Below are 23,375 nucleotides of genomic sequence, written 5' to 3' on the forward strand. Positions count from 1 at the left end.
TGCAGATCCCCCAGTCCAAGCCCTGCTCACGCAGGGTCACAGAGCAGATCACACAGGTGGGTCCAGGCGGGTTTCAATGTCTCACAGAAGGAGACTCCACACCCGCTCTGGGCAGCCTGGGCCAGGCTCTGGCACCTCCCAGCAAACAAGTTTCTGCTCATGTTCAGACGGAGCCTCCTGTGTTTCAGTCTGTGCCCGTTGCCCCTCACCCTGGCGTTGGGCACCACTGAACAGAGTCTGGTCCATCCTCTGACACCCACCCTGAGATATTGATCCCATTGATCAGATCCCTCTCAGCTTCTCTTCTCCAGCTCAACAGCTCCAGCTCTCTCAGTCTCTCCTCACAAGAAAGAAGCTCCAGACCCCTCAGCATCTTTGTAGCCCACTGCTGGACTCTGTGCAGTTATTCCTTCTTAAACTGGGGAGCCCAGAACTGGACACAACTCCAGATGTGGCATCACCAGGGCAGAGCAGAGCGGAAGGAACAACCTCCCTTGACCTGCTGGTCATACCTCTCCTAATGCACCCCAGGTACCATTGGATTACTCTCATCCTTCAGGTTTGCTCGGGCCCTGAGCATCCCCAGCCCCATGTGACCGCACTGCAGCCGAGGTGGGAGCCATACCTTGTAGTCCATCTGCTCGGAGCAGTTAAACACGTACACCATGATGCCCAGGGCTCGCCCCAAATCTTTCGTAGTCTCCGTCTTGCCAGTGCCCGCAGGGCCTGCAGGTGCTCCGCTCATGGTCAGGTGCAGTGACTGGGTCAGGGTGATGTAACATCTTTCACAGTGAATGATGAATGAAAAAAGGAAATACGTCCAATAGGTCAACTGTGGGCTGCAGGGCAATAGCACTAGAGCATTGCACTCAGCAGAGCCTCTCCTCTGAAAAGCTGTACGTGAGCAGGGGTCATGTCTGAGCTGAAAGCCTTCTTGGCATTAATTACCACCTCTGCTCAGCTCTGTTTTCTCCAAGAGATACTCATCTTCCACCAAGGTCTGCCCAAACCTCTTCATGTCCAGCTTGTGTTCTCTCTGGATCCTCATACAACTCATGGATATTGGGCACATCTCAGGCAGTATGAGAAAAGGACAGCTTTTCTGGAAGACCTGTCACTGACAGAAACCTGCTCAGGTGGCCTATGAGTGAACCCAACTCAAAGCTGCAGCAAGTCCCAAAGTTTCTCCATCATGTTGATGATGGACACTGGGGTGGTGTCCACATGTGAGTATCTATACTACCTGTATAAGCCACAGAGGTGTAGTCAATATAGCCAACAAAACCTGATGATACCTGGGGGCTTGACGCAGCTGACTAACACAGGTGACTAGAGCCACCTGAGATGCTCTTGGTTGCTGAAATGTCACATAGGGTGGAGAGATATGACAAGGGGTCCATAGGAGACTTTTATACTTCTGGATTGGCAGCTGGAAGCCAGGTGGGACAACACAGAGTATCTCAAGTAACCCTAGGTGTCCCCACTGAGGCAACCAGGTAGATGTCTGCTTCAAGATGGGATGAAAGCTCTCTAGACTCACCAGCTTTATGGACTGTGGACATCTTGTGCACAGGAAGACACCCACAAGTGTTTTAATGTGTGAGCTGAATCCCACCCAGGGATCTGATGTACAAATTCCCCAGAGGGTACCACCAAAAACCAGATAAGAGTTAGAGCTCGACCACTGGAGTGCTGGGACATGGAGACAGAACAAGAGGGATACAGGTGTCTGAACTAAATCCATCTTTGGTTGGCATCTCTCTCTCTACCTGTGTGGCAAAGCCCAGCTATGACATTGTGTCCCAGGGACTTACCTGTCGGTCAGCGGAGTGATCACAAGCCGAGGGGTATTGCCAAGGTATTCATAGGAGTACAGGAACTGGGCGTCACAGATGTTGGCAAAGCAGTGCCGTTCCTCATCTGACCATCTGTGCTGGAGCTGTGACAGCCAAATGAAGGCCTGGGCATTGTCCACCTGCAACACACCCACAAACACCATCACAGGAAGGCCGGGGATGCCAGACACATGCAGCTCGGGGGCCAAAATAGCGACTGCTATAAAATTTTCATGGGGGATGACTGGTCCTCACTGCAAGGCAGGTGTGGTGAGGAAGGCCGCCTCCTTGCAATGCGGTGAGAAATGTCACCTCCCCATCTCCCATCAGTAAAGGGGAGGAACCAAATTAGTGACCACATTGGTGGGAGAGGAAAAAATTAATGGCCAAGAGAAAGAGCCTTACAAAAAGACTCCTGAATAGATTTAAAAAGCAGCAAGTCATGAAGAAGGTCTCATAATGCAACCAGAGTGAGAGAAGGAGCAGAGGCCATCTAGACAAGGAAGAGGTTGCAGACAGCACCAAGGAAACAGACTGGGGACAGGTGGACAAAGACAGGCATGGCCAGCGCTCTCTGCACAACCAGCAGGCAGGTCCAGATGCATCACTTCACCCCAGGCTGGACCGAGGCACCACTGAGCCCAGCTGAGCCTTGAAGACAGAAACCCTGTGAGCAGCCTGGCTGCCTCTGAGATGACACAGATGAGGGAAGAGCCACAACCCAATACATTCAGGGCATCTTCCCACCCACCTGCAAGGCTAAACACTTGGCATGGTGTCAGGGACAGGGGAGTAGTGTGGGAGAGGTGTTGCAGGAGAAGGGAGTCCCACATAAGTCCCTGTGGCCCCACACCAGACAAAGGACGCTACAAAGAACAAAGCTTGAATGCTTTTTCTTACTTTCTAAAGTCAAAACTGAGACTGAGTCCAGCAGCCTCCCAACACACCACCATCGTCCACCAGCACATGTCTTGGCACCAGGACGCAGTGCCGCGCTCTCACTCCTGGTGTGAATCTGCAGCAACTACAAGTTGGTGTTGCAGGGCCATGACACAGCACAGCTCTGCAGGCTTACAGGGGCTTTCTGCACACTTACTACAAACATTGTAGAAATAAATTTAGTCATACGCCTCCCACTGAGACCGGCAGTGATCTGAATGGCCAGTGGTTGGGCCCCCTGAAGCCCCCTCTCCAGCACCCACAGAACTGTGCTGAACTGCCAACACCAACCTTCTGTGCTATCATCTTTGCCACCACATCCCGAGCATGCACGTCGATGGTGCAAATGGTCATGATTTTCTGTCTGTCGCCCTTGGAGAGCTGCCCGATCAGCATGGTAACGAGGGTGTTCAGCTGGGTCACTTGCTTCTTGTGCTATTCCTTCATCGCATTCTCGTAGCCTTCCTCCACCCTGGCAAAGGCAATCCCAACCTCGGTTGTCCACCAGATCTGGGTGCAGCAAAGCGCCACCTAGGGAAATAGGCTGGTTCAGTATCAGGGAAAATACCAAAGCTTCCTTATGTTCAAGAGTGTCGGATCCACAGGGAGATCAAGGATGAAACATCCGTGACATGAAATTAAGTATTTTTTCATACAGTAGTCACAGCAGACAGTACAACAAGGATCTGCTCCATGACATTCATTTAAAACACCATATCAGTGATAGACACATTTAGCAGCTAGTTATAAGTAAATCAGCACCTTTCACATGCCTGACACAGCAGAGGAGGAAGAGTTGGAGACCACGAGGTTGTCAGAGGTGCATCTGAGGGGCTCTTCACTCTTATCAGGCCTCACCACTTTGCCTTCCTGCTGCACCTCTCACTGCTCTGGCTGTACAGACTGCACTGCCCAAGCCCCTGGGCTCTGTCACCCAACCAAGAGCCCCAACCAGAGCATGGAGCTCAGCCTGAAAACTCCATCAGGAGACCGCCAGGATAAAGGACAACTCATCCTCCCTCTCTCCTGGACAGCAAGGTGGAGGCCAGAAACATGCCTGTCCACAGCTGCTGAAAGAAGGGAAGGGCAGGACTGATGGGGAACCCAAGAGCTACCTTTCCACGAGCCAGCCTGAGTGGTGATAAGAAGCAGTGGCAGATACCTGGGCAGGATAGCCAAAGAGCCATTGTTCCCTTGGTTTTTCCTCATAAGCCATGACGGCTTCTGTCATCTCATCTCTCACAGTAGCCCTCATGCTGTCTAGTACATGACTGAGCCAGACTTCAACCTGGAAAAGAGATTAAATCCCAGTAACACATTTGCTCTTCTTAAGTGCCTTTGGTAATTAGTGAAGATAGGAAATGAGGCAAGCATCTCAGTTCTCTTTAGACTGGACATGAGGGAAAGGTTCTTCACCCAGAGGTGCTGGACACTGAACAGGCTCCCAGGGAGGGGTCACAGCCCCAACCTGACAGTGTTCAAGGAGAGACTGGACAACGTCCTCAGACACACGGGGTGACCTGTGGGGTTGTCACTGCAGGGACAGGACTTGGACTCCATGATCCTGGTGGGTCCCTTCCAGCTCAGGACATTCTATGAGTTAACCAAACCTCACAGCCTCCTTCAGACTGGGTAGATTTGGCTAATTCTGGTACTGTAGGATTAGCATCTACTTCCAGACACCAAGAACAGAAGACAGACTTTTTTCTTGAACTCTAGCTACAGGAGGAACCAAAATGAACTCCGTCAATGAATAATTTGGTCAGGTGTGTTCCACCTCCAGGCCATGACAGAATCCCTGGTGGGACGTGGGCAGTCTGCCAGCAGCAGAAGAAAGATGCTGCCGAACTTGGGAACACAATTCCTGCTGAATTTCATATTTCACAGGCAAAGCCCTCAACAAGAAGACAGACTGAACGCAGCAAGCTCCATTGCTGGGGAGCTCAGTAGCCGGTATTACGTACTTTAGCTTCCTGTAATAGACCGTGCAGAAAGGTGAAACTACCAGGATAGATAAGCTGAGCAGTAGCTTGATTCTTACATTTCATACTTTCACTCGTGGTATGAAATAATGAAGACTTGAGAAACAGGTAAAAGGCCTTCTCCTGCCAAACACACCCGTGCAGAGGTACTATGGAATAGCTTAGTCTCTTTTCAGTCTGCATCCCCTCCCTCACCGAGGATATTTGTAGCAAGCTTTAAGACTAACCTTCAAAAGGTCTTAGAAAAAATCAAATTAAAAACCTAGTCAGAAAAATGGCACAGCTCTTTCTCTCACAGTGGACTGCGACATCCACGTCCCCCCTTAGTGAGGACCTATCCAGAGTGACACGAAAGGTTGTGGTGTAAGGAGGTACTAAATCACCACCTCTTCCAGCTTTTCTCATGCACCAGGGGAGAGCAGTGAAGCTCTATGACGTCTTGGCAAGGGATCTCACACGAGGGGCAGGGGAGCAGACTCCACCGGACAGTTTTGATAGACAAGGACTTCCCTCTCACCTGCCCACTGCAGTCCCAGGGCTCGCTGAAGCTGACGGACTCCTCCTCTCTACTGTACATTCCCAGGCCAACCTTGGTTGGCTTTTGCTCAGAGTCCAGCTGGAATTTCATCCTGGCCAAGCTGTCAAAGAGTTTGGAAAGATGACGTTGCACCTGCAAAACGGGTTGTATAAATAAAGCAACCGAGATAGGACGAGCGGAATGAAGATCACTATACATGTCACAAGCAAAATCATGTTAACAAAATATCTTGGATATCTAGGTAGCACCACATCTTCTCAAATGTGGCCAACATACTGCCAACAAAAGCCTCTTGCTGTCTCTTGTAATACTTCCACCTATTTCTACGTAATTTAGAAAACAGACATGCCTTAATAAATCATGTTTCTCCATTGGGAAATCTTCCATACAGAGCAAAAGAATAGAAAACATTGAAACACCTCATGACTCCTACCCCAAATTTCCCTACATGTAGTGATGAGAAGTCTGTAGCCATTTCTCCACCTCATCCTATTCTCAGCACAACGTGGAGTTTTCTTCACTATGAACTTTCCTGTTTTTCCACTACTAGAAACTGATTTTGTGCTAGTGAAATATCCTAAATTCTCTTTCATGGAGAAGAAAGATCTTTATTTCTGCCTAAGACCTATGATAAACAGCCCAGACCTCCTATAGAACAACCATGTTCACCAAAAGCACTCTTCCAGAAGGAAAAGAATAATTCAGTTCTTTCCTGTTCACCTCCATCTGAGTCTGCAAAGCCAACAGGGAGATGCTGTGGGCTCTCAACATCAGCATCTGCCTGCTGGGAGCTGAGCAGGTCACCAGCACTTCTTCCAGACCACTGCGTAACACACAACTGCATCACTGCGCGCCCCACGCCAATGAAGGTGAGATTCTCCTAGGATTGACGTCCCCACAGAAAGGGGAAGCTCCCAAAGCAGTCCCAGACAGGAGCTGCCTCTCTCAATTACAGCAGAGAGGTAGAAAAACTCCCATAGGGGAGATGAGAAATGAGGGAAAGGGACCTGGGGGTCCTGGGGACAGCAGGGTGACCATGAGCCAGCACTGGGCCCTTGTGGCCAGGAAGGCCAATGGTACCTGGGGTGGGTTAGAAGGGGGTGGTCAGTAGGTCAGAGAGGTTCTCCTGCCCCTCTGCTCTGCCCTGGGGAGACCACACCTGGAATATTGTGACCAGTTGTGGCCCCTCAGTTCCAGAAGGACAGGGAACTGCTGGAGAGAGTCCAGCGCAGCCACCAAGATGCTGGAGGGAGTGGAGCATCTCCCGTGTGAGGAAAGGCTGAGGGAGCTGGGGCTCTGGAGCTGGAGAAGAGGAGACTGAGGGGGGACTCATTCATGTTTACAGATATATAAAGGGGGAGTGTCAGGAGAATGGAGCCAGGCTCTCCTCGGTGACAACCAGTGATAGGACAAGGGGGAATGGGTTCAAACTGGAACACAGGAGGTTTCACTTAAATACGAGAAGAAACTTCTTCTCAGTGAGGGTGGCAGAGCCTGGCCCAGGCTGCCCAGGGAGGTTGTGGAGTCTCCTTCTCTGCAGACATTCAAACCCGCCTGGACCCCTTCCTGTGGAACCTCAGCTGGGTGTTCCTGCTCCATGGGGGGATTGCACTGGATGAGCTTTCCAGGTCCCTTCCAACCCTGACATTCTGGGATTCTGCGTGAGATGCCCAATGCTCTGATGCTTTCAGAGAAGGAAGGGTGGAGGTGGATTTGTCCATCTAATTCTGACTCACTGACTCACAAAGAACTACAACCCTCCCTCTCATGAGCTGTGCTGCAAGTGGACGCAGCTTCTCACACACATACAAGCAGGGCCAAACCCGGGGAGGTGCTAAGTGACTCTGAGAAGCACAGGGCACTCAGCATCCCCCCAGATCACAGAATCATTTTGGGTGGAAGAAACCCTCAGGATCAAGTCCAGCCATACCCTAGCTCTGGCACTAATCCATGTCCCTAAGAACCTCGTCTAAATGTCTTTTAAACCCCTCCAGGGATGGTGACTCCAGCACTGCCCTGGGCAGCCTGTTCCCATGCCCCACAGCCCTTTCTGGGAAGAATTTTTTTACAATATCCAATCTGAACCTCCCCTGGCACAACTTGAGGCCATTAAGCGTATCTTGAGGCCATAAGCTTATCTCTTTTCAAACCGTAAGTAAACCGTAGAAACTTTTTCTTACATGTAGAAGCTTCTGGTCACAAATCCCCAGCTGCCCCTTCCCAGACCCTGTCCAGTCTGGAGGGTTCGGACACAACCCCAGCACTTGCTGCGATCCTGCTGCCAGAGCCCGAGCGCACCTGAATCTGCACAAGTTCAGCACCCAGTTCACGAGGATAATGTCATTGTGTATTTAATCCTCCTTTAGGAATCATCAGACTTTGAAACTACATTGGGAAGGCTGAGAGTGTATCTATGTATGATACTGCTTGACATTTACTTTGATTTTACTGCAAATACTTTTGAATAACAGAAAACACCAGGAATTTCTTCTTACTCAACAGAGCATTTCAACACAGTATCTTTGCTTCCTGTGTTTTTTTTTTCCTCTTCATTTTAAATATCAATCAACTATGTATTTATGATACTCTGTGGGCTGAAATCACCCAGCAGCAGACACAGATAGAAGCAGCGTTAAAGGTTAGAGGGAAACAACAGCATTTCCAAATACACATGCAAACCTGCTCCATTCCTGTGCTCACATCAATACTGAAAATGGTGGAAAGCCTGAAGAAAGTGAAAATACTCGCTACCAAAAGACAGAATTAGGACTTTGTTCATCATCCAACACTCGCCTTTTGCTGTGAACGTCTTGACTGGTTTTATGCACCAACCTCTGAATAAAAGATGCGTCCCAAACAAGGCCAAGCAGAGCTGTGCAGGGGTGGGTGGCAACCCAAGGAAGTCCTGCCTTGGCCACAGCCACTGTCTGACCACCAGCTGTCTTACCTCTTCCAGGCTGTGTTCTGCTCTTCCCCTGTAAACAGGCCATCCCAAAGACCTTTGCATGGGGGAAGGAAGAAGTGGCTGACTAGCAGATGTCTCCTCTGCCTAAAAACAGAGACGTCTCCAAGCCCTCGGTTGTCAACACTGTCACATTTGAATGACCGGTCTGTGGCTCTTTCAACAACAGATGCTGTTTGCTGGCATCCCAGCTTGGGGAACCAAGCTCAGCAACAAGTTTTGGCTGAGATCCTCAAGAAATGGTTTCCCCCAACCTCACTGTATCCCAGCAGAAACAAACCCACTGTTTTTATGGTATCAAGAACATAGCTCTGCTCTGTGCAGTGCTTTCAGAACCATCTGCAAGCATCACCAGGGACAGATGGGACAACATACAGTGTGCGCATTGCCTTTCAGAGACGACAGATGAAGGCCAGCAGTGAAAGAGTTCTTGTTAATCCAAGTGAGGGTGGGAGAAAAGGCACTCAAGAAAGGATAAGCTACAGCTGAGTCCCTAGACAGCATCTTCCACCCTGACATTACTGACAGCTGGAAAATGTGAAGGTGACATAGTGCAAGGCTTACCAGCTGTGGGTTGGTGCCATTGGAAAGAATATCCAATAAATCTGCTGAAGAAACAAAGTAAAATCTGGGAAAGGCCAATCTTTTCATGTCCAAATATTCAGCCAAAGCCTTCTCACACAGGGACAACCTGGGGAGAAGAGCAGAAAAATAGAGCCCAGGACAGGCGGGTGAATATCCTTTAATGTGTCGTGCTACAGTTTGGGTTATCGAGCAGATTCTCCCCTCCCATGGGGAAATGCCAGACATGAGCTGAGCCTGCAGGCTGGTCCTTTACAGCATTTTCCAAATAGATAACAAAGCACATAGTAACTCATAGATCTCTCTCCACTCCCAAGGGTCAAACAGACAAAGAGTCAGAGAATCCTCACCAAAAAGCAGAAACACAGGTGGAAGAAGAGGCTAGAAAGGCTTTGCAGTCTGACTTACTGTTTTAGACAAGCTCTCAACTGCCACAGGTGATTTCACACTAGGATGAAAGTTTCCAAAACTGCTTTTATTCTAATGAGCACATTTTAAAGTCTGATTCAAACCTACTCAGCTTTTTGTGCTTGTGAAGCCTGAAAAGAAACTTGTTTGCTCCGTTCTAAAATGAATCTCTCAGTGTTTACATGTTAAACTGCTGCTGAGCTTTCAAAGTTCATAAATAACATGCAGTTAGTCCTCTGTGGGGAACACGGGCCTTATCTGTTTAGGAAGTAAAATTAGATCTCTATTTTAAATGGATAGTTATTACTGACACAACAGCTATCACGTTAACTTGTTAGGTGTGTTCCAGGTAGAGTAGCTCATATGTTAGGTGAGAACTGTATCCATCTCTGGACATTAAGGTCTTTCTCAGGGAGTTTAGTTATACCGTCTGTGAAGGGTACACACACAAAGATAATTTTGTTAATTAAAGCACATGGGATCAGCTCTGCTGCAGATATCCCTGCTTGGACTGCTAAATAGATATTTAAGACACCAAATTTGGGGTGGCAGTGAGGCCACATGTTATTAAAACCAACTGAGTGCCTAGCTTTGTATGTGTGCAAATCAATATTCAAGATAAGAGTTTGCACATACGCAAAGCCAGAATCCACCTTGGGGGCTTCAGGGTGATGGATCATGAATAAAAAGACTCAATGTGTGAATGCAAAGAACGCACAGTCCAGAAGGAAAGCCTTGGAGCACAGGTTAAACCAACTTATTAGAGCTGATCCCAGTCTCTGACAAAATCCTGGGACTGAAGTTGTACCTACCTACTCTGAATGTCCTCCAGCTGTTGGGACAGACCTGGTTTATTGGTGGCCTCAACCACATTTGGGGTTTTCTGAGTTTCATAGGCCAGTTCTTTAAAGTCCGCATCAATCCCTTCAAAGCGTTTGGAGTCCTAAAAAGCAACACAAACATGTTCATGGTAAAACATGGATTTTGTGCTAAAGGTCTCCATCCTCTGGGTGCTGTCTTTGGGTTGAGGGGAAAACCTTCTGTCCAGTGCAGACAGGGACCCCTCCACCATTCCAGAATGGCTCTTCCACTGACTTGCCTGAAACTAGTCTGCAAACAGGCACTTGCCTTCTTGGCACTGTATCCCAAAGGGGTTGTGGATAAAGTGCTCCATGCAGGAGGCAATGTCTAGGACCAACCATTTTCATGGGATTTAATTCCCCTTGGAAAACCTCATAAATCTCTCTCTCCCATGTCCAGGTGAAGTACCAAGTTTCCCTGGCTGCAGCAGCAGGAGATGCTCCCACACCGTGGAAAGGCTCCCAGCCTCATGTGAGTGCACTCCTCCCCTCCTGCTACAGCACAGGAATCCCAACACCCATCCACAAAACGGGTATGATGACTCTTGTAGAGGAGAGCCCTTCCTTGCCTTCAATGAGGGTATGGAAACCCCATGTCAGCACCGGAGGCCCACATCAACAATTATGCTCCATATCTAACAGGGACTCTGAATTTCTGGAGCTAAACACTGAAGAATAAAGCAAGCTATGTTCAAAACATCTCTGCTCCTCCCTTCTTCCCAGGTCAGGCCTCCTAAGTGAGGCGGGACACTGAACAAGTGTTCCAAGCAGTCCAGGTAACACTTCCACGCTACCCTGTGTTCAGCCCCAGGAGCAAGGCTCCATCTGGAAGGTTGAGCCCTCCCTACACTCACGCCACAGATCCAGCTCCAGGTGAGCATCCCACAGCCTGTCAGCACATCCCCCCAGCCCTGGATGCATCCTGAGGGTGCTCAGCTACAGAGACTTTGAGCTTCAGTCTTTCTTTTACGGAAGAGAAGCTGCTGACTGAGCCACCTGTGTCCCTGGAGCCAAGAGGGCCCCGTGTCCTGGTGCATCCAGCACAGCACGGCCAGCCGGGCAGGGAGGGGATCGTCCCGCTCTGCTCTGTGCTGGGGCGGCCTCACCTGCAGCATTCACTGTGTGCAGGGCTGGGGACACAGGAGAAAAGGAGATAAAGCTACTGGAGGGTGTCCAGAGGAGGGACATGAACTTGGTGAAGGGTTCGGAGGGGAAACCGTATGAGGAGCGGCTGAAGTCCCTGGGTTTGCTCAGCTGGAGCAGAGCAGACTGAGGGCAGAGCTCATGGGGCTGCAGGTTCCTCAGCAGGAGCAGGAGGGGCAGGGCTGAGCTCTTCTCTGTGACAGTGACAGAACCCAGGGAATGGCAGAAGATGTGCCAGGGAGGGTCAGTGGGACATGAGGAAAAGGTTCTTCACCCAGAGGTGCTGGACACTGAACAGGCTCCCAGGGAGGGGTCACAGCCCAACCTGACAGTGTTCAAGGAGAGACTGGGCAATGTCCTCAGACACATGGGGTGAATTGTGGGGTGTCCTGTGCAGGGACAGGAGTTGGACTTGACAATCCTGATGGGTCCTTCCAAGTCAGGACATCCTATGGTTCTATGGTTCATACCACTGCCAGACAGCTACTGAGATGCAGACAGCTGCCCAGCAGGATGCAAATGTAAATCATGATGCAATTTCATACCTGACATTAGATAGCTCCTGGATATTAAGAGCTTGCTGGCACATGGTACAGCCTCAGGGCACTGGTTATCAGCACCTGTATATATTGCCCAGTGAGCGAGGTGTGCCCAGAATCATAGAATCATTTAGCTGGAGGAGACCATTGAGATCACTGAGTCCAACCATAACCTAAATCTAGTACTAAACCATGTTCCTCATCTATACATCTTCCAGGGCTGGTGACTCCAGCACTGCCCTGGGCAGCCTGTTCCAATGCCCCACAGCCCTTTGGGGAAGAAATTGTTCCCCAGATCCAACCTCAGCCTCCCCTGGCGCAACTTGAGGCCGTTTCCTCTGCTCCTGGCGCTTGTTCCTGGGGAGCAGAGCCCGACCCCCCTGGCTCCAAGCTCCCTTCAGGCAGTTCAGAGATCAGAAGGTCTCCCCTCACCTCCTGTTCTCCAGCTGAATCCCCCAGGTCCCTCAGCCGCTCCCATCACACTTGTGCTCCAGCCCCTCACCAGCTCCATTCCCTTCTCTCAACTTGCTCCAGCACCACAAGGGCTTTCTTGGTGTGAGGGGCCAAAAACTGCCCCCAGGACACTCAGCACAGCGTGCTCTCTGAAGCAGATGGAGGAACAGTCCAAGCAGAGCAGAGTGCAGGGTTGGAGACAGAACAGTGTGTTGTCCAGGGGTCAATGGGCTGCGCACATCCCCTCGTGGGTGTTCGTCCCACAGTGGTGCTGTCAGCGATGCTGCTCGTGAACAGGGACGGGGGTCACACAGCCAACTGTGGGTCACTCGTGAGTGAAAGGCAGGTTCCTCCACAGGGCTGCGAGTGGTCCAGCGGGGCCAGGAACAAGCTTGGAAGATTTTCTAAATAATCAAGAGAATAGGGAATAAGACTGGAAGCTGGACTCAAAGACAGCCCTGAGGAGGTCACAACCCTGAGGAGGGCATCAGTGACAACTCTGCTCAATTTTCTGAAGCTGAAGTGGGAGAAGAGCTGCTCTCCTGCTGCACCAGCACTGGAGGCAGGGAAGCGGATACTGCAAAGCTGCCTGGTCCAGCTCTGATTTGACAATTTGCACCATCTGAGTAATTATCTCCGTCTTCTCCCCTCCAAGGAAAGAGGGAACATGCCTGTATCACTGAAGGAAGCCAGCAGCCTCCTGCTCAGCCTCCAGGAACTCTGCATCTGCTGTGCAATGGTGGAGGGGAGGAAAAACAGTTTCTCAGCAGGGTTCAGGCACAACCAACAGTACAAAAACATCCTGGGGCAACACTGGGGAAACTGCTGTAGCATTAAGGGAGCCTCCAAGAAAGCAATGCAGCAAGAGAACAGTCCTGCTTGGGGGAACACGGCAACATAGACAACCTTCTTCTGTGTAATGGAGGCTCTTCTTCAACGCTTTCCACACAGGAAAAATAGGATTTGGGATTTCATACCTTAGGAAGCTGTGCCTATGAATATGCTCTCCAAGTGAGACCACGTACGCTGCACTTCGAACCAGAGAGAAATGACGGAATCTGTTGTGGACAGCTTCCTCTGCCATATGGACACTTCCTCCAAGAAGAAAGCAATACATTTGGATGTCATTAAATTCTGCAGCTGCACCTGGTTGTCTTCTAAAGTTTCTATGAGTTCCTCCTCTGACTTCAGCAACGGGATGTTCGTCCGGGGCTGAGGCTCATACTGAAACTCCATGGTGCTCCAACTCATTTTTAGCTCCTTCAGGACTTTCTCCATACTCATTTCTCGTTCCGCTTTGTCCACAATGCCACGAACCTCATCCTCAAAGTTATGGAGGTTGAGCTTCAGGAGGTCAGCCAGCGTGGTGTCCGAGTCCATCACAAACCTCACACCCGTCACCTGCATCAGCTGATTCCAGTGCCTTTCCCTAATGGCGGGATTTTGAAGTTCTGCCACAGCTTTCAGGGCCGTCAGCATGTTCTTCACCTTGCTGTCCAGCCCAGTGAAAGCATCCCACGCCCTCACCTCCTTATCCAAATTCCGAATCTCTCTTGCAAACTTTTTACACTCCAGATCCATGTTTTCCACGTTAATATCCGCCCATTTGGTGGTCTGCCAGTCATCAAGGCAAGTGCCCACAAGGGAGATCATATCCCAGAGCTCTTTGAGAAGACACAGCTCCTTTCGGCACTGCTTCAGTTGTTTATAGTCTGGCACTATGACTTCAAACAGACCAGCTGATTCATAAATCGAGGTCATGGCTGACTCCATTTGTTTAATCTCAATGTGCTTTGTATCCAGCAGTTGATAAGGCTTTTTGGTGTCAAACCTAGAAAGAAATGTTTATTCTTCATAAGTGATATTGTAACAACTTCTAAAGAAAACATAAAACAAATGGTGCCTCTGAGACACAAAGCAGACATGATACATCTATAGTACCCATTGATGGTGCAGCCACATGGCACTGCTGACAACCCCTTTAAGCAATATTGTGCACTCAGCATCCAGATTGAATCTCTTGCTAACACCTTACAGTGTTTGCAGGGACAAAACACCCAGGGCATAACAGATACAACACCGTGAGCAGGTAGGAAATGTATGCAAGGGTTCAAGAACACATCCTCAGGACACTCCGAGATGATCCCATGAAGCTTTTCTTCCTCAGGGCTTCTCTGATGTTATAATTTCACTGTACCTGAACGGTGCTTCTTTCCGAAATCGCTCTCTGAATCTGTGTTGCTCAACATCAAACGCCGCACAGCTCTTGCGCACAACTGTCATTTCGTTCGCCTGCAGAGGAGCCACATGCTGCTTCACAGCTATCGCCAGCTTCTTTATATTGTTCCATTTTTCTGGCAGCTCCTGCAAGCAAAATTTAAATGACGGTAGGCAGTATTTGCTATTTGATATAAGATGTGACTGATCTGTTTACGGACAATCACAGAACAGGAAAAGCAACAGATTCCATGCCTAAAACTGCAAGGAAGTTTTGTTGTGATGCAAAAGCTAAACACAATTTGGGATAAAACTTAGCAGTTATCCACAATTTTGAAGACGAATGAAGACTGAGACTTTAAAACTGACTGCTCTGATTGTAAAAACATGTTAAATAACTTCAGAAGAAGGGTCCCAGACCAGATCCTGGGCTCCCAGGATGGCTCGGTGGTTGAGAGAGCACAGTTCTCCTGACACCGAGCCCAGCGGGACCCAGAGCTGGCTGGAGGCAGGAGGGTGGGCTGAGGATGCAAGTTCATCAGATCGTCCGGCTTCCCAGAGCTAATTAAGAAACAGAGCCTGGGAAATTTCCAGCCAGCTCTTAGAGCAGAAGATATTATGCCAGAAGGACTTCTACAGAGCTTTCTGGGGCAAATCCCTCCAGCCTGCCTGTATAATATTAGTACTAAATAAGACAGTTTCTTTCTCAGGACTGCATCCAAGCTGCTGGTGCACAGCACTGCTAACAATCCACCCTTTGCACCTGGGATTTTATTTAGAAAGAGATTTGATTTCTTCTCTTCTCACTAGACTTCTCGAGCCAAATCCTCACCCCAGACAGTGACACCAGCCAGGGCTCTGCTGTCCTCAAGTCCCACAGCTTTGCTCTCCCACTTCCCCAGGTACTGTGCCAGCCTACAGGAAAGACTTTGGGCTTCTTTTCATCCCGGTGCACATAGTTGAGAAGACTAATGGAGATGCACCAACACTATGCAAAGAAGCGAAATAACCTGGAGGCAGCAGAGGCGGCCAGAGCAGGGCCAGTCCCTCCTGAGGGGTCTCTTTCTGGCACTTCATGTTCCAGTCTCTGTAGAAATCACTATCCATGACCATAGCAGGGCACACATGGAGCTGCTTCCTTGTCCTTCTCATACAAACTATCAGCTCCAGCCCATCCATCTTCATGGCCATGAAGGGAGCGGTACCTGGAGGAACTTACTTTGGTTTTCCTACTGTGTACAGCAGTGAATGAATTATTCAACTATGTGTTGCTGTCAGTTGCCAGAAAGAACGAAACTGTTTTGTTATCTCCTCCATCTGAATGGCTGCCCTGCATACCTCATTTCTTCTGTCAGAAAAATAAATCAGTTGTTCAAATCTACACGCACAAACAGGCACCAAGCAAGCAGCTCTTGGGCAGAGGAATCAGCAGAGCTGGGTTCCCCATAGCACCATTTTTTATGCTGAACTGAAGCTGCTGTAGCAGCCAAAACATTCATTTAATGCAGCTCTTCTGTTTTTCAGGGTGTCTGTAGGAATCCAGTTATCTTTAGGACCCTTACCCGTGTCAGATTTGGTGATACAACCATCCGTGGATCACGGCTGCACCAGCAGAAAACTGGGGGATTGCTGAACCCCGCTCAGGTCCCATCCAAGCCTGCAGCAGAGGGAGGAACTTCTCCCCAAAAAGCTCTGCCTTAAACCTGGTGTCCTACACAGAGCCCTCTGCACACAACGCCCCGTGACTAAGGGGTATCCATCAGTACGCAGCCACACGCTCCTCCACCGTAACATGGTGACTGCTGCCAGTTCCCCAAGGCTGGCTGGGCATCCCACAGGCTTTTCCAACCTTCACCTCATGGTCCCCTGTCCAGAAATGAGAAGAATTCCCCAAAGAAAAATTGATTCATCAGGGCCAGATGTGGAAAGGTGCTGAAATACTTTCATAACGTGCTCCCAGCGATGTCCTTTGGGTCAAGCAGATTGGGTGTTATAGACCTAGTGGAGGACTGAAGTCCTATGAGAAGGCGACTCCTCTGCCAACATTATCCTTCCCATCTCCACAGTTGCCAAGAACTGGCTTATTTAAAAATAATTAAAATTCAAACTAATTAACAGATGTATTTGAAAATGCATTAATTTTTTTCAAGAGTAATCGCTGAGAGTTGGAGCAGGCAATTCTATGTTTTTCACACATAACAAAAGGCTTAATCTCTGCTTTAAAAGAAAAACCTCAATATAACTCCAAAATTTAGAGCTATTAAGGCACATCCCACAATAGTAAAATACTATCCACTGAGGCCCTCTAATGACAGGGAGTGGGGCTTTAAATATTCCTGCAATGCTCTTAAGCTCATACTCTTTGACGCTGGCTACTTGGCAAACCGCCGTGTCCACCGCAGCTTTTCACCCACCTCCAGTTGCTTATAGACTTCCTCCGGCAGCTCTTGCTCATACGTCTTCAGCAGTTCAACGGTTTGCTTCGGGGGCTCGAACATGGCATCGGTGACACTGTGCCTTTCCTTAACGGCCAGGAGATGCCCCATGATCTCCACCAAACCATCATAATCGCCTTTTTCAACCTTTTTGCTCAAACCTTTGTCAGCAGTTTTTATGAACTCGTCCAGGTCAGACAAGCTGTAGAACACAAAACAGGAAAGCACCAAATGAGAGCAGTTCCTACCGGAATCATCCAGGCAGCTGGACTGGCACGGAGAGGGAAAGGCCTGGCTAACTCTGCCCATCACATGGCAACATGCTGAGGGCATCAGAGCCACAGTTCATGCTCACAGGGATCCATAGATGTGGTACAGCTTCCTGTGAGGAACGGATAAATGGGTTGGGACTTCACAGGTTGGAGAAAAGGCATTTGAGGAGCACAAGTCTTACGAGGAGCAGCTGAGGGAGCTGGGGCTGTTCAGCCTGGAGAACAGGAGATGAGGGGAGACCTGATCTCTGCAACTGTCTGAAAGGAGGTTGGAGCATGGAGGGGGTTGGTCTCTTCTCTCAGGTAGCAAGTGATAAGATAAAATGGCCTCAAATTTCTCCAGGGGAGGTTCAGATTGGGTATTAGGAAAAAAATTATTCACAGAAATGGCTGTCGGGCCTTGGAACAGGCTGCCCTGGGCAGTGGTGGAGTCACCATCCCTGGAGGGGTTGGATAGACATATAGATGAGGTTCTCAGGGACATGGGGTAGTGCCAGAGTCAGGTTATGGTTGGACTCTGTGATCTTGATGGTCTCTTCCAACCAAACAGATTCTATGACTCTATCCTATGATTCTATAAGGGAGACCTGTGAGCTCGGGTCTGTGGTCTGAAGAGAGTGAATTTGAAAGGACAGTTTTCATGTCATCTCTTCCAATACAAGAATTCAACAAATGAACCTGGTAGGTTGTAAAGCTACAACAAACAGGGATTCTTCTTCGCACGCTGCCTTATTTCAGAGGGTAAGTCTCTGCTGCAGAAGGATGCAGATGTTAAAAATTCACAGCGGTTCAGAAAAGCAACCGAACATTTGTGGGAGAAAAAAAATCCATCCAGGTCTTTAGATACAAAGGTACAACCCATGACTCTCAAAGTCCTCAGGTATGAATGGTTAGAGACAAGGAGACTATTTGGGGGAAGTTTCCCTACCTGCTTCTTGATCTCACCAGCTGCTGGACACTGTTAGCAGAGCTTGATGGGCTCCTGGATCTTTGGTCCTTTCCATTCTTCCCTTCTCAAAACGCTTACTTTTGAAGTGCCCGCTTAAATTCTGTGGATGCTGCTGGACCAAAACATAGCCCTAAACACTTCACCTATTAAAGACTAAACTGCTGAGTCAGGAGCTCTTAATAAGAACTCCTAAATGCCTGTTCTAACCTATGCAAAAACCTCTTTGCACAGGAATTATCGTGCTGAAAAGAACACAAGAGATCACAGCAGCCACCACACGCAGCAGCCTTCACTAGTACATATGTCTGTAAATATTTCTTCGTAAGCATCCAAGCCCTGTGGCATCCTTCAGCTGCTACTACTCAAATAAATCACCTAACACATCATCCTGCAGAGACCAGGCGGCTGAGCAGCTATTCAGAGCAGGGAACACATGTTAATTCAAAACTTACATCCAAAGCTCCTCCTTTTTGTAACCTTGAAACTGCCTCCCCATGACTGCTCATGCCAGGCAACCCAAATTACTTTTTTTACAAAGAGTGCACTCAAAAGAGCACTGCATTTAGAAACGGAGCAAGTATCTCATGGCATTAATGCAGCTTTACTGATGGCAAATTCAACAAAATAAGCATAGAGCCCTAGAAGAGATTAGATTAGTTGGACCAGGATGAACAGACAAACAGACATCCTGTCCAACACCACACAGTAGGTCGTAGGAGCATCAGCTCGCAGGATGTCGATGGTACCGAGTTCGTGGAACTGTTTGCACTTTACACACTCAGCTGGACCAGCTGCTCCCAGCAGAGACGAGGGGATGAAAGTTAGCAGAGATGCGATGGAGCTGGCAGGGGGTGTGTGCCCCCTCCTCTTGCTCCTGTATTAGCCTTTTGCTTATCAGTGTGAAATGATGAAGCCCAGCCAACACAAGAGAAACCCACTTTGGTTCTGGGAAGAAGAGGTAGAACGGTTCCTACCTGTGCATGACGTGGTCCATGAGATGCTGCTTGAACACCAAGCTCCACCGTTTAATCACATTCAGCAGAGACGCTTTGAAAGGCCGAGCATCAACTTTCATCCAACTCTGGAAAACGCTGATGGGCGCGATGCGATTCACCTCCTCATAGATCTTCTCGTAGGAGTCAATCTGCTCTCGGAACTGCTGCAGCGTGGGAGGTGACTCAGGGACCCCGTTCTCTGCATGGGCCTCGATTTCTGCCGCAGTGAGAATGTGCCCGTAGAGGAGGAACTGGCGGAAGAACTCCTTTCTGTCCTCCCCGTACAGGTAGGAGTAGTGGTCGAAGGCACTGCGGTAATCACAGCAGGCCGCCATCACGGCCTGCACACGCCCCATCAGCTCATGGCGCATGTCGGCCAGGTCAGCCATGTCCTCCATGTCAGCCTGGAGAGAAGAGGAGAGGAGCTCGCAGTGATGCAGGGGCAGCGTGGCACCTCCTCACTGCCACACAGCGTGAGGGAGCTCCACAGCCACGGACCTGGTGGTGGAGGAAGCCGCTGTGCTCAGCCAGCCTGGGCACCAGCGATGAGATCTGGTAGATGTCGTTGAGAAGACCTTCCACCACGTCGTAGAAGCCATCGTTTGTGCCAGGGTCCAAGGAGGGTTGAAATATCAAATCTGGGATCACCAAATCCAGCTGCACCTCAAACAGGGGAGGAAGCCCTGCCTTGGGATCTGGTAGGGAAGAACAGAGGTGCCAGGTTATTTTTGAAGGGGAGAAAAGTGATCTAGAGCCACCACTAACATCCCACCACAAGACACACACATGCCCCACAGGGACACCAGGCAGGTGGGACACCCACTCGCTGGGTCCAGTGACATTGTGTCTGCATACAACGCAGAGGGGAGGCTGCCAAACCAGCTGGTGTTCTGGTACCCACAGGAGATACTGGAGAACAGATGAGACACAAGTGATTTAAGGACCGGAAAAATGCTGTGGAGGGAAGCCTTAAAGAGACCAGGCTCTTCAGCTAATCAAAAGGGAGTCTGAGAGCTGAACAATTACAGCGCATAAGTACTTAAAGAGGAGAAAAACAACAGGAACCAAGAGGCTCTTTAATTTAGTGGAGAAAGGCATGAAAAAATAAAACACCAACTGGTTTCACAAATGTGAAATTCTGTGCTTGTTTTTAACAAGATGGTGAGGAACTGGATGCAATTCTCCAGCTCAGTGTGCCTCCACATCCAGGAGGGAAGCGTTCTGAAGATGTGCTTTAGCTGGACACAGCTGCTCTCAGCAGAGTGACCCTCCGTGGCAGCCTTAGGCAGGAGCTCTGCTTTGGTGACCCCTCTCCTCACTCCTCAGTGATGGAGGTTTTTCTTTCATGTCTTTCATCCACAGAACCAACTCTTGAGACTCTCCACAAACGAAAGGTTGTGTCACCTTGATGCTTTGTGCATGGGAGGTCAGGAGATGGCTGATGCCCAAGAACAGACTTGGAATGATGCCTCAATTTTGTCTGTTCACAAATCCCAGCAAATGGTGCACAGTCATCTCTGTCCCTTCCCTTGAGCAAGGCTTTGCTCCAGTGACCAGGGGACAGAGTTACCCTCTGAGTCTGGAGGCTCCTCCAGCACTTGCTGTAGACAATGCAAGAGGCAGAGTAGAAAGACCACCACAAGTCAAAGCACAAAACAGAAACTTCCTTTTGGTGAGACTGAAGATGGTATCACGGCCAGAGCTGAGGAACCAGCAGTTACCTGTGTTTTCGAGGAGGTACTTGAGTGAGCACTCAATGGCAGTGAAGAATCCATCCAGAACTATCTCATCCACGTAATCCACATAGGCCTTCCAGATGTCAGATGCTGGGTCTGCAAGTAAGAGGCTCTGGTTTTCCTGGAAGAAAAAGACGACACTTTGAAATACAGCGGGGCTGAGTCTGTCCTACAAGAGCTGCCCACAGCTGAGGACTCATGGCAATGAGCACACAGGTACCAGCCCTGCGGGGGGTGAGAAACCAGACAGACGGATGTTGCTGCTGGTAGCATGGCCACAATTTTCTCCTTCTGTCAAGGGCTGCTTTGTCATCTGAAGCAACTCAAAATAATCACAAGGTAAAAATGGAGTGCGTGAGAGACTTAGCAGCCCTGCAACCTTCTCCTCCCTCTTCTCTGAGGCCAAAGGGCTCAAGGGTGCTTTGCAGACCTGGGCCAAAGGCTCATCCCAATGCATGAAGCCTCAGTCCTTGTGGCCTGTATAATGTTACCTTGGGTGGATGAGTCCTTCCAAGTGGACTGCTTACACCTCTGCCCTACAAATGGTCATCTCAAAACAAGAGAACTTTAAAATTCAGAAAAGGGTTTTTAAATAAACCAAGTGAAAATAGTTAAAGATTGGGATCAGAAGACAAAGGGTTGGCTTACAGCCTCCCTTCTCAGCTTATTGCGTTCCTTACCTCCAGGCAAGTTCACAGTCAGGAAATTCACGGTTTTCTAGGCCACAGAATGGCCCCATCCTTCTTGCGTCTCCTCTTCCACACCCACAAGACCAGCCTGGGTATCCATCCCCTGCACCTCCCAGGCTCTGCCGTGATCCTGTTCCGGCCTTGCTATGCCCTCTGAGGGCTCTTTCTCCTAAGCCTGCCAGGGGCTCTCAACACAGGCACGGGCTCAAAAAAAACGTAAGGTCCAGCTTGCAGTCTGCTGCCAGGGGTTCAAAGCCGGCTGTATTTCATCTCTGGGGACACAGGAGAGGGTGCCATTCCCAGTGGCATGGCAGCTTGGCACACATGAGATCATAGAATCATTCTGGTTGGAAGAGACCCTCAAGATCATCGAATCCAACCATAACCTAACTCCACCACTAACCCATGTCCCTAAGAACCCCATCTGTACATTTGTTAACACCTCCAGGGATGTGACTCCACCACTGCTCTGGGCAGCCTATTCCAAAGCTTCACAATCCTCTCTGTGAATTACTTTTTCCTAATATCCAATCTGAACTTTCCTTGGTGCAACTTGAGGCCACTTCCTCTCATCCTATCTCTTACTACTTGGGAGAAGAGACCAACCCCCTCCATGCTCCAACCTCCTTTCAGACAGTTGCAGAGAGCAAGAAGGTCTGGCCTCAGCCTCCTCAAGATAGAGTGGCATTGCCAATTGGGCTTGAGTCAACCCAGAGTTGCTGCTCCCCAACTTTACACATCAACGCTGAGTGATTAAACTGTTAACAGAGCAAGCCAGGGCTCTGGTGCCTTGCAGACTCACCTCCACATTTTGCTGACACAAGAGAAAGGGGAACTTCACAGGACTGAACACTATGGGAATGCCCATTTGAAAGCACCACCCCCTCTTCACCGTCCCATGCCCTTGTATTTGACAATGCCCCCTTGTCACTGGTGTTCTACTGAACCTTTACTCCAGAGGCCTCATCCTGGTGCAAAAGGGCAATGCAAGCCAGCATCTCACTGTCCTGCCTGTGCTTGTGGGTGCACGTACCCAAACTCTCTGTGCTCTTCTCTCAGCAGCCTCAAGACTCACCTGCTCAAAAGAAGACCTGAACACCCAAGGGAAACACAGCAGACCAGCTCTTGGCCCCTTTGCTGCTGTTCCTCCAGGTTTGACCAGCACAGCAGGACAGAGGCATGGGGACATCCTATTTTGGGCCACGGTGCCTTTCCCTCCCCAGGACCTTCATGCTGCTTTGCAGTTGGTCCTGCCCTGTGAGCCACCAGAGCAGCGGTGCCAGCCCTTCTGCCTTGGCCACAGCCCCATGTTCTCTCCGGTCAATTTAGGAAGTGTTCCCATCTTTTGGGTGTAGCTGGAGGTGGTTGAGCCTGTCACAGCTGTAGCAGCAGGACAACGTGGGCATAGTAAAATCCTCGCCGTGGGTTCAGAGGGTACAGAAGTGGGTTAGAAGCCCAAGGCTGAGTGCAGACAGTGAAGTAAGGTGAGCAACAAGGGCTCAGTGTCCCAGAGAGGGTCAGCCCAGTCTCTCCAGAGTCCAAGGCCAGATGGTGACCCTCAGGAGTGGGCTGGACCTAAAATCCATCTGCCTTCCAGCCAAGGTGCTGTCCCTGACACGCTAAAACCTCTGGGCAGGTGAGGCGCAGAGATTTGGGCTTTCTCCTGCTCTGCAAAGAGGACTCTCAGCTCTGGCAAAGCCACTGGAAAAAACCCAGGGTTCAGACAGCAGCTTTTTTCTTGTTACTCAGCTTCTCCCTGGACTGACAGCGTCACCTCCTGCTCCCACAGAGGAACAACAAGCCTAAAGCAGAAAGGTCAGCCACAGCCAGCTGCCTCTCCA

The 23,375-nt window shown here is 49.6% G+C and overlaps 1 pseudogene; it reads right to left on the reverse strand.

Moving 5' to 3' along the window:
- The window catches only part of LOC136115646 (dynein axonemal heavy chain 9-like), a 108,910-nt pseudogene that overhangs the window by 60,338 nt on the left and 25,197 nt on the right, over positions 1–23,375 (reverse strand).

This window comes from Patagioenas fasciata, chromosome 22, assembly GCF_037038585.1.
Source record: "Patagioenas fasciata isolate bPatFas1 chromosome 22, bPatFas1.hap1, whole genome shotgun sequence".
NCBI lineage: Eukaryota > Metazoa > Chordata > Aves > Columbiformes > Columbidae > Patagioenas > Patagioenas fasciata.